General features: G+C 40.8%; 1 protein-coding gene across 1 annotated transcript in view; it reads right to left on the bottom strand.

Annotated features, from left to right (window-relative positions):
* Positions 1-5,464, bottom strand: part of pparab (peroxisome proliferator-activated receptor alpha b) — a 37,241-nt gene extending 31,777 nt beyond the window's left edge. Inside the window, exon 1 of the mRNA XM_020660515.3 lies at positions 5,247-5,464. The gene's annotated coding sequence lies outside the window, so the exon portion shown is untranslated. The remainder of the gene's footprint in view (positions 1-5,246) is intronic.
* Positions 5,465-12,135: the final 6,671 nt, after the last annotated feature.

Genomic DNA, 12,135 nt, shown 5'->3' with positions numbered 1-12,135 from the left:
TTATGGAGCTGCCAAATTGGAATAGGAGGACATAATTATGAGCTGGGTCCAACCATGTCATTTGTTTTGTTAATATTCAACATCAGTTTCCAATACTATCAAATTGCACTGTTACCATAACAAGCAAAACTGTCTCCAGATGAAATCATGTAAAGAGCTTGATTCTTGTGCTACTTCATAATATAGTATAATGAGGTTAATCTGATGACGATTTTCTGTCTGAGCTGGTGAGCGGAGCTGAAAGAGAGTGGGCCTCGACACTAATGGAATTACAGTGTGATAGTATAAGACCAGGACTAGGTCATTGATGAGGATTTCGACAAGGCATTGGCTCATGTGGATGTACATCAGACCTATTGCATCATAAACAAACAGGGATTTAAGGGATGTTTTTTTTTTCTTATTTAAGAAGAGCAGATAAATAACATTAGGAGATATGAAAAGGTTTGAGAAGGAGGAATTACATTTTTCTCCCGAGAGATGAGTCAAGTCGTCCTGTCAAGTCGCCTCATGGTTTAAAACACACACAAGCTTCCGCTTACATACTGCATCCCTCCTCGATCATTAGCACAGACAATCTCCTCTCCAGAGCTGCTTACGGTAAGTCTGGCTGGAGGACCTCAATCCTATTCAACCCAGAAGGACTTTACCGTAAGAAAGGCTCTGAAGGGAACTGACTCCAACTCAAGGACAAACCTGGACAACCAAGGACACACGTTGCACAACAAACAGACAACAGAACTGAGCGAAGAAAGACCACGCTTTGCAATGAAAACAGCACTGTGTGCAAAAACAAAAGAAATGGGTTGGTGTTGGTGCGTCACTGCAGGTGAGCAACAAGGTTGTGAAATTTGATCTGGGAAGACTGTTTTAGAGAACATAGCTAATATGCAGAGAGCTTATCAAAATATGAAAACACACGGGGCGCAGTTAGTGCCAACGCCCGGTGTACTTAGGCTGACGAGTGGACCGGGTTCAAATCAGACAAGTGGCTCCTTGCCTGCATGTCATCCCACACTTTCTCTTTCCCTGATTACAGACTCCATACACTGTCTCATCTCTAAAAAAAAAAAAAAGCCAAAAAATGAATCTTTAAAAAAAATATATTAAAACACAGGGCAGCTGTGTATGACGGATTTTATACTCTGGAAAGTTACATTATTTTATCTTAATTCTTGTTGACTTCAGGTAAAAATAGAATTAAGTATTTCCAGTAGAGAACGCTTATTTTCTTTCACAACTCTGCCTGATGTCAATGCAGCATAAGTGAAGCCAAGTTGAACTCTTCCGCTGGAGCCATCCAAGGAACCCCGTTGTGCCAATTCAAAGGCCTCAACGTTGTGAATGAGGAGGTGCTGGTGTTATGTGAACACTGTTCTGGTATGACTGCTGCCTAAAAGCTTCCAATGAGTTGCTTCTTAAGGCAGTAACATCAAGCCTCAAACCCTGTAACCACACCTTTCTGATGACTGGACTTTTTTTTGTCACTTTCCTGGTATTAATAAGCACAACATTGTGAGTTTCTTCAAGGAGAGACAACCCACTTATTCTCAATTCAAGTCTCTCCTAGCTTTCCTTGCTGAGTTGTAAAAAAAAAGCCATCTGAAACGACTATAAACACATTTACCTTCAAGAGTTAGGATCCATTTGGTGTGTATTAGTTTGTTTCAAGCACTTCAGCTTAGAGGCTCCAGCACGAGATCCACTTTGTGTTTCTTTTGGGGTTGACTTGACAGATGAGAAATTCCAAAGGTGCCCTTGATCCTGAAGAGTCGATAACAAGGTGTTACCAATAAAGCTAGCCAGTGAGTCTTCTGGAACCTATTTCCCAGAGACAATTTTTGTTATTGGGTGTTTGATCTGCCTTGCACATGCACTCCAAACTGCACATTTTCTTCATGAACCGCCATCAATGATGCAGCAACCTGAGAACATAGGTCAGGGGATCTAAGTTCTTGTTGCTGAGCGCAGCTACGATTCACCCCCTAACTGTTCCAGACGCCGACAAATGATCACATCTCGAGACTCAGCAGAACCTGAAAGTCCTGTTTGAGAAGCAGAGAGGGGAAAACTCTGGCTCTGAATGCAGCCTGCCACTAGCTGATTACTGGTCTCAGGTTCCTGCAGAAAACAAAAAAACAAAACTGACAGGAGTGCAGCAGCACAGCTGGACAGAAACTAGCTAAGAGGGGAAAACAACGGCTGTGCCAGTTCCTTTAGGGTGAATTCAAAGAAGCACAAGCATTTCGGTTCAGACGGTTTGTTTTCCGGATACATTCTTCATGCTTAGTGCATGACAGATAAGGTTATCTTAAATGCAGTGTGTCCCTGTGATTACAATAGTGAAGTTTAAAAGCACAGACAGACAAACCACACCTTTATATGACATACCAACTTCTGTTTTAACATGCAGAAAGTGCATGGAGTCAGCGTATGCGTGGAATAAAAAAAACCCACAAGTGTAATGATGAAAAACACTACTTTTACATCCACAAGTGAAGTTTTAAATGTGCTTCTTTACATCTTTAAGTAACTGTGACGATGAACCACACCCACTTGGGATTCAACACTAAGCTAAAGGAAGTGATTTGTGACGATTATTTGATCAGGGTTTGTTATGCAGGCTGTGATATCAACTCTTGTAACAATACGAGCTTATGCAGCGATTTCACAAATAGGGAAAGACACTGTCACTTTGAGACTGCATCAAACATCACACGATTAGTCACAGATTGTTTAACCACACTCACCAGACTGATCAGGTGTGTAAAAGTGAAGACCTTTGATCCCTGGGTAAATGCCACGTCTATGAGGAGACTGGCTTTAAGGGGTTGGCAAACAGAAAGGGGGGGAACTGGTGTAGAAGCCTGGTTAAACAGAGGACTGAGTTGTGCCTCGGTGTGTTTACACCTGGCCGCAGAATAGAACATCTTCAGTCGGATCACCTTCAAAATGTCGCTTTGAGGAAAAAATATCAACGAAGAGTAAAACCCCCGGCTGCGAATAATCCTCTCCTTAACATGTTCCTAGAAATATTAGAGCCTGACTATCGGTACCAGCTAATTCTATCGCAGATATGCGCCGATATTTCTATATTTATTCACCAATCAATTTTAGCATTTTAATTGAGTTTTATTGCATTAAATAACTAAATTTAAATATTATATTTGATAACTGCATTTGAAGGATTAACATAATAAATGTGTGTAAATCTTTATCTATCTATCTCTTAAGATTGAACATGGACCATAAGAAAGATATCGACTGATTTATCAGTGTCGGATTTTCACTCTTCCCAATATCAGTATATTGGCCCCAAAAATCTCATATGGGTTTGGCCTTATTAAATATATAAAGAAACCTCAATCACCACATAACAGACAGAAGTCATTGAGCTGTCTTGTCTCTTCTGATATCCTTTCCACACTCACTGTCATAACTAGACTTCTAATTGGCAGAGCCCAGTAGCCCACCCCTTAATAAAGATAATATCAGTGAAAATCACTGTGTGCTGACATTTCTGGAACTTTGCCTAACACTACACTCTGTGCTAGCACCACACTGTTCTTGCTTTCCATTTTGCACACTACAATTCACCTGGAACCAGCAGATTTTTGGAGCTAACTGGTCATGGTAACGGATCGATGTATTGGCAAACTGATATTGTCTTTCAGGTAGAGGCAGATCCTGATACTGGGATGAAAATTCAACTAATGGCATGAAAAATGAACGCAATTTTGATTTAAGAAAACAAAATAAATGTATTTTGTTGATATTGCAACAAAAAATGACATCTAAAAAGTCACCATCAAGAAGTAGAATTTAAGCAACTCTTTGAGCATCAGGGTGCTGACCACTGGCCTTTTAGTTTTTAAAACAAATAAGCAAGTGACAGTTGTAAAAGTAAACAACTTCAGGAAAGAGAAAGGCTGCATTCCTATTCTATATTGTTTACGCTAATGGAACTGGTGCAGCAGGATTTGGGTCAAATTTCACTTCCACAGAGCAAGAAATTAGGTGGCTTACAGTCTGAGAGAGACTGAATCTGTGGTTAAGCTGCAGAATGTCACATTTAAGTAACCACATGTGTCTGACTTGATGAACTCAACCCCCAAGCAACCGGATACAAGTGCTCAGGTCATATCTAAGCCTTAGTCATAGATCATCACATTACAGACAACTAAACAGTTTAAAAGTTGAGAAGCATTATAGATGAACAGAGCTGTTATGACACACTAGCCGAATGTCAACTATGAACACACAAGGAAAGAAGGAGTCACTGAGACACACACAGAGCGAGTGCTTCAGGGTTATTGAAGCAGTTACTTCACTGCACCTGCAGCTGCACATTAACCACAGCTTGAAATATTCACGTAGTCCATCAAACACTTTACACAAAGCATGTCCGCTGCAGGAAAGACATGATAAGAAATCATTCAAATACAGCCAGATTTGGAGCCCGTCTGGGGGGGGGGGGGGTGCAACTTCATCTTCACAGATTCAAGTCCAGACCATTGTAGAATATCATCCCCTGCATTTGTGTCCCCTAAAGTCATATGCAAAATATTTGTAAACAAACTGCACCGGAAAGGGGGAAAAAAAAAGGTTGCTGGCAAAAAATCTTGAACTCCTTGCTTTAAATTAAAGCTCCTTTGTGAACGCTATGCACACTCAAGATGCCAAATGCAGGTGTTAGGCAGGTGTTTCTAGCAATAGAAGCATTGTTTAGTACTTCAAACCTGACTGAAACAGTGTTTGTATCGAATCTTGACGTTTGTTGTCCTCAGTTCATCACACAGCTTTGGCTGTATTATTGTCAGTCATCGATGCATGGCACAGACCGTCATAACAAACCACACCTTATTATTAAGATCTATTCGAGTATTTGATCGTACATACTAGCCTACAAATAGCCTTTAAGTTATATGCATGGTTTATTGTGAATGGAGATGTTGCCGATTGATGAGAAATCGCCACTTCAGCTGCGCAGGCGTGCACAGTGAAAACAGATTGGCCTGCCTGGCTACAATAACAATGGTTCTATAAGTAGAAACTATAATCATAATTAATTGATGATAAATTGAACAAGTTGCATGTTAAACAAAAACATTGTAACACTTGAAACCATGCGTTGTTTCTAGGCTGCAACCGTCTCCATGCACCAAACAACATTCCCTCACAGAGGATCTCTAAGCTGCTGCAGAAGGGTTTCTTTCTTTGATAAAAAAAAAAATGAAGATATCTACCTTAGAAAAGACAGCCCAGTGCGATGCCGCCATATCCTCGGAAATCACGCTGAGTTGAGAGAAGCCCAGGGATAGAAGACCGAGATATGAACGAGGAGGGGGCAAAAAAAAAAAAAAAAAAAAAACAGTCCCCGACCCCCCGACCACGTCCCTGTTTGTTTCCTAACAGCGCTGCCGCTGTCAAAAATCCCCCACCATGTCCATACAAAGCAGAGCCGTGGAGCTCACACCCGCGGGAAGTGACGTCATGACGGACAGCTGACGGAGGGGAAAGCGCACACCCCCCCCCCGACACACCTATAGTTTCAGCGAATAGAAAGAGTGCAGCCGTTGTTTCCTTGAGGAGGACGCCCCCTAACCATGGTGACAGCAAAGGGGGAAGAGAGCCCCACGCGCTTTTCCGGCAGTGCAAACAGACAAGAGGAATAAGAAACACAGAGGTTCAGATTGACTGTACAAACATTCATTGTGATGATCAACTACTAGGATGCAGAAGTTGGTAAACTGTGCATACCCCGCTGTCTCTGTCCTCACATGACCCTCCTCCGGTCATCCAAGTGGTCCCTTTCTCTCAATTCAATGCAGTCTTATTCCATCCAGTGAAGCTTTGAGAGAACTAAGTACGACAGTTTCCCAATGCAAAAAAAGCAAAGAGAAAAAAATAAATGAGAGATGGGCAGGAAAAAAATCATTTTAGTTTCTTATAAATGAGATAAGCATGCAAATCAGAAAATAAAGGACAATTCTGTGAAAAAATAAAAAAAATCATTTTATGAGAGTTGTATTTAAGGAGTATGACTCCAGACTTCAGTAACTATCATTCACATGTTCATGTATCTTTAATTGTCTTCCACATGCAGCAACCCAGCAGTGAATCAGTGAGCCTTTGTCTTCAGAAGGAAGGACGTGTTTATTATTTGGGTAAAAATGAATTTGTAGTTTGTTCATATTTTTCTAGAAATCAATATCTTGTGCATAACAAAATCAAGAAAAAGAAAAGGAAGACATACTTCATTAATCCCAGAGGGGAAATTCAGTTTCACAAATGCTTCACACACATAGGTGCGGATAACACACACACACACACACACACACACAGGAACCAATAGGGACATGTACTGATGGTGAGGTGACAGAGTAAGGGGCTGCATAGAATGAGTGTCTGAGAAGCTTTGGGATACTGGGACTTGCTCAAGGGCACGTCGGAAGTGGTCAAGAAGTGAGCTGGCACCTCTTCAGCAGCCAAACCCGATTCTATATTTTGGTCGGAGTTGGACCTGGACTTGAACTGGCGGTGACCCTCAAGTGACCCCAAGTCCAAACAGACTGAGCAACTGCTGCCCCATTGCCTCAAATGAACAACTATTGACACTTTAGGTTTTAAGAAAGAATACATTGTTTTAAAAGTACAACAGTGGGGCGCTGGTGGCGTTGGTGGTGCAGTGGTGCAGTGGTTAGTGCGCGCGGCCCATGTGTGGAGGCCGTGGTCCTCCGGGTGGGCGGCCCGGGCTCAAATCCCGCCTGTGGCTCCTTTCCAGCATGTCATTCCCTACTCTCTCTCCCTGATGTCCAGCTCTATCCACTGTCCTGTCTCTCCATTAAAGGCACAAAAAGCCCAAAAATAAATTGTTAAAAAAAAAAAGAAGTACAACAGTATAAGATATATCTCACATCTCTGATATGTCCATTTCTTATATAAGCTCAACAATGGCTTATCCTTATTGGTAGTGACATCACAACGTCATGTTAGCACATTTTAAACAAAGATTTCAGGAACATTGAGAGACTTCCCCTTAAGGAGAGGAATATGCAAATAGCCTTCTTATGTCATCCTCGACACATAAATCAAATTGTACTGTAGGGCCCAAACATGCAAATAAAGAAACAAGAGAAACATGTTTGAACACTTAAGAGCTGCAGCAGTCTATAAAAAATACTTTTTTTTTAATCACAGATATTTGCTCAAATCTCAGTAAAATGACCAAAATCCTCAAATTTGCTGATGCTTTTGCATCATGTTATAGTTTACAAGATGTTGACTGATGTATGGTCAGCTAGTTGTGCACAAACACTTTTCAGTATGAGGCACCATTCTGTTCCTCTCTGACACCAGGCCAAGATGTGAAGGTTTCCAGACTGTTGCAATAAAGTGCACATTAATGAAGCAGCTCTGTTTGCTCTGCTCTGCTCCAGATGCTGAGTGTGCGATTGCATCTCTCCGCTCTCGTGTTTCCTCATCCCGTTCCTCATCCCTGCTCCACATCACATGCTGTCCACGTCTCTGGCAGAGCTCTGTGGGCGTCACTCCACTGCTTGGCTCAGGGCCTGGAAGCAGATACTGGCTGTTCTGTGTGAGCCCTGGGACCACAGTGGACCCCTCATGACCTCACTGCACACTCAGCACTTACATTTATAGTGCTGGAAGAAGTTTTCACTTCAATACAAGTAGCATAAAAAGACACAATTTGAAAAAAAATTATCTTTGGCATTATTTAAGACTTAAAATAAAGCCACAAGTCGGATTCAAACCCGGGCTGCCCGCTTGGAGGACTACAGCCTCTGTACATGGGGTTTTCCCACTAACCCTACAGGCGACCTTTGCTTTGCCTTTTTATATAAGTTCTGCATCTTTTTGCATGTTTTTGAATTACAAATTGAATTTGCAAAGTAACCCCCAAATATAAAAAGAAATAGTTGAGTAGAAATGTAATATTTTACGTTTTTAACATCAAATTGGCTGTAATAGTACTCACCAACAAGTAAACGCACACGATAGGCTGCTTATGTATAAACTACATATTGACCTCACACACAACTTATGTTTGTATATGTAATCTGCACTAGTTTAACAAATGCCTATTAAATGACCTACTCAGAATTGGAAATAAAAAGGATGTGGTGTAATGTATGCAACTTGACAATCAGCATCCTATAGGCTCATTTTAGTTATTGTGTACCCACCTTAAGTGCTTTTAAATATCACAATTAATTCAGCAGCAATCTTCTGTAGCTGTAATTAGAAGTCATTCAAATAAAAAAGACATTTCCCCATCCTATGAAAAGTGTATGCTCTCAACTCATGTTTCTTAATGTTAAATCATGGTCATTATCCATTCCTTGTATAACACTATACATCTGATATTCAGTTATCTGGGCCTCTCTTTAGTATGCAGTTGGATCTATAAGCACTTTTCAATGTTACAAACATATTTAATAGGATGCAAATCAGCGGTAGAGTAGTGGAAGTATATTCTGGTCATGAAACCCTATGCACTGACATAAATGTTTAGAATTCACAGCAGAGGAGCAGTATGCCAAAACACTCCTGAGTCAAGGACTGCTTTTCCAGCTTTCTCTGGCCCTCACAATTCAAAGTTTTTAAAAAACAGTTGTAAAACAAAATAATGCAATTTAAGACACAAGGCTCACTTATATTGCTCAAGGAAAGTCTGGCAAGTATGTCCTGGGGTTGGTTTTTCAATCGGATATACGATCCGTTGTTTAAATGGATTACTTTGAACTGGCTGATCATATTTTTTAGTGCTGGGATGGACAGTGAAGTACAGTAAAATGAGTATTAGTTGCATATTAGACTTAAATCTAATATTTGAGCAAAGAATCTGAGTTATATAGACCCACTGAAGCAGAAAAAGTAGTGTTGTAGTGCAGGGTATACGCAGGTATACAGGGTATACGCAGGTATACAGAGTATACCCACTTATTGTTCAGTCTCTATAGGGTATACTCACTTCTAAATCTCCTCTGCTTCACACCAGTGATTGATTGACAATATTCTGCATTTTTTTTCCTAGAATGGTGAAGGGATGACCCTCCCTACTCTGCCTCTAAACAACTAGTACGTACTAACTAAATGTGCATGAATAGTCTCACAAGTCACTGTTTACAACAAAGGCCGTTTTTCCTCTGCTGGATAGGTCACCTACAAGACATTGGGGGGGGGGAATTAAGAGTATACCCTCTTCTTCGGCCACCACTAGACCTCTAAGAAAAAGCAGTAAATGCCACCAGAGGAGAGAGAGAGGTCCAATCCTATCCAGAACCAATCAATGCAAAGTCTAGATCAAACAGATGACTTTCAAACATACATGCACACAGATGTCAGCTGCAGAGCTTCTCACAGCCTGTGGTGAGTCCTCCCCTCGAGGAGCACATGGAGAGACTTTAGACCGAGGAGCTATACGGCTCGTTGCAACACGACAGTCGAACAGTAATGGGCTTCGGTCAAGACTTTCTGTCTGGACGACAGCTGCTTTCCCAATCAAGAGGAGACTAGACAGCTTTCCACATCCAGATAATTTCATGACAAATGACCCATTTGCTTACAGTATGTCTGTCCCTGAACGGAACCAAACTGCGATTAAAAAAAACAAAACAAAAAACAACACACCACCAAGAAAAAGCTGGTGAACTAAATCATAGTTTGGAAAAAATAATCCATTTTTAGAATCACAGTTTAGGACAAGACTTTCAGCTTTACTGCTTATGCATTATCTGTTTTGTTTTTTTTCACTGCTTTCACTGAATCATTAAAAAAACAGTTCAAATATGGTTGTCAGAGTTTATTGTATGATTGAATCTGTGTGCCTTACAATGTTTTCAGGAAAATTGTTCTTAATCTTTCCATTCACGAATACATGTGTTCCATTTGATACATTATGCTTCAAGAACCTGGAACACGTGTGTCCTTGGTTAGTGGAGGGTTAATACGATGACCCACTGAGGCTCAATATGTGGGTCAATATTGACACCTTCCGGCAGCCAGAGCTCTGCTGCCCCCTGGTGTTCAGATACTGAAGATGAAGTCTCCTTCACCTGCACTTGTCTAGGACTTCAGCACTTCAGCATGTTACAATCTGATTTCATCATACAGGGAGCAGACTATCAATGCTGTCAAACTCCTACAGGGAGAATTGATGCTTGAGCAAGTCATTCAAATTGAAGTTCTTCTACCATGTCATGTAAATATACGGAATAACAAATGAGCCCCAGGTGGTCTCTAACTCCGGCTCTCTGTAGAAAAGAAGGGGGAAAAAAGGAATTAATTTTGCAGATAGATGAATATGTTTATTAATAAATCAGTTTCAGCAATGTGTTTTGCGATTTCATTTTCTTAAACAAATCTGCAAAAGTAAGAATTTTCCAACTCTCCTTGTCTAAATCTATAAATAAATGGTTTATTTTGATGGTTGAGTCTTTATTTACAAAGACGTTTGATCCCCTTAGTTTTTAGGTAATTGTGAAGGAACTTTATCCAACTGTTTTTCTGGTGTTTTATAGACAACACAAATAAAACGATGACTTAAAAACACACAACTGTGCGGTTAAAAGTATTTAAAGTAAGGCTCAGGCTGTATGAATGATTTTGAGTGAGCATCCACTAGGTGGCGCTTGTGTTAAATGAATAGAGATGCTGGGCCCTGCTGCTGCAGTTGAAGTTATATCACTGATGAATTAAGATGAAAAGATGATTTCTTTCTGTATGCACAACATCTTAACATGAAGATGGAGAGAATACACTTGCTGCAGGAGCGACTCATTTCAATTCCGTGCCCTACATATAAGGCTGCATATAATATTTCATAATCAGCGTGGCAAATATTAATGCAGCTGAATCTATTTAGACACAGGCTTAGCTTTGCTTCATTTCAGCAAATGCACTCTACTCAGTGGTTTATTTGAGGGGCCTGCCCACACAGAGCCCTCAATCCTATCCACTTACATCCAATCAATAACACTATTCCATTTATGCAACCATGACATCACACGAAAGCTTAGAAAAGCAACGCTGCGAGGGTTATTCTTGTCAAATTCCTGGCAACTTTGTATAACACAACAGCATATTATTGAATTCTGACTCATATGTTGCTGAGTGAGTCTCAGAAGATTTTCATTAGTTCCTTATTGCATGGGAACAGAATATCCCAGGGTGCATGTCGAAGCTTTTTGCAACGATTTTGGTTGAGGCAGGAGAAGATGAAGGATGGCCTTTAGAGATGCAACCCCAGAGACATGATGCACACTGAGCCATTGTCTCATCAGGCTTAGTATTCAGCTCAGTTTGCTCTATCACAAGGGCCAAGGCTCAAATCAATTCAATATGGTGGCTGGAGGGGGACGGCTATGCAGTGGGTGCAGCACGATACAAACACATCCACCACTGGGCCGCCAGACACTGGGATACAGTAGAGAGGTAGTGATTTTTTTTTTTCCCACGCTTCAATTTTGTTGGACTGTCACATACTCCTCGTTATTGTGGGGAAAACATTTGGCTAATATTTAACAAGTTGGTATGACGGATATGTGAAACCATGACCTGCAAAGGGAAGTACAAGATGTGTGCAAACTAAGGTGGTTTACATCTGAACAGCAGAGTTTAAATACATTTGTACATGCTCATTTTTGGTACATTTATTTTTCATTACAGATGTTTGGACAGAACGAACTCTGTCCTTCTCCATAACGATACTTAAGAACTGGTTTATACCAAGAAGCCCTTTGACACCAGTGGGATAAAACATTTCCATTACTGGTGGAAAAGCAATTTGTATTGAAATTTTGCTAGCTTAACTGCTAACAGCACATTGTGGACTCACACTAATCTACCTTAAGCCATTTGAGTTTTTGTGGTGCTAAAAAATCAAGATATTAGATAGGTGACTTGACTGGCAGACACCCAAAACACTGTTAAGGCAGTGTCTGAGTCAGACACAGATACTGGTACTGGAACATCTATAAAGCTAATAAAAAGTGAACTTCAGGTTTCAAGTTGAATTTTGGTTATGTGGCTGCTTTGCGGGTGTAATCGAGGCCTCTCACTGTGATTGACAGCCCCCAACTCTGACCTTGATATGAGATACAGGTCCTGCGG

The sequence above is a fragment of the Labrus bergylta genome, chromosome 7 (genome assembly GCF_963930695.1).
Source record: "Labrus bergylta chromosome 7, fLabBer1.1, whole genome shotgun sequence".
NCBI classification, from domain to species: domain Eukaryota; kingdom Metazoa; phylum Chordata; class Actinopteri; order Labriformes; family Labridae; genus Labrus; species Labrus bergylta.
This window is presented reverse-complemented; position numbering and strand designations above follow the sequence as displayed.